Source organism: Rhinopithecus bieti, unplaced genomic scaffold (genome assembly GCF_001698545.2).
Source record: "Rhinopithecus bieti isolate Rb0 unplaced genomic scaffold, ASM169854v2 scaffold_63328, whole genome shotgun sequence".
Lineage (NCBI taxonomy): Eukaryota > Metazoa > Chordata > Mammalia > Primates > Cercopithecidae > Rhinopithecus > Rhinopithecus bieti.
The window spans coordinates 56994-57237 of NW_016823860.1; positions in this window are offsets into that span (position 1 = coordinate 56994).

The window sequence follows — 244 nt, forward strand, 5'->3', positions numbered from 1 at the left end:
TTTTTTGGGACGGAGTCTGCTCTGTTGCCCAGGCTGGAGTGCAGTGGCACGATCTCAGCTCACTGCAAGCTCCGCCTCCTGGGTTCACATCATTCTCCTGCCTCAGCCTGCCAAGTAGCAGGGACTACAGGCACTCACCACCACGCCCAGCTAATTTTTTGTATTTTTAGCAGAAACAGGGTTTCACCGTGTTAGCCAGGATGGTCTTGATCTCCTGACCTTGTGATCCACCCACCTCGGCCTC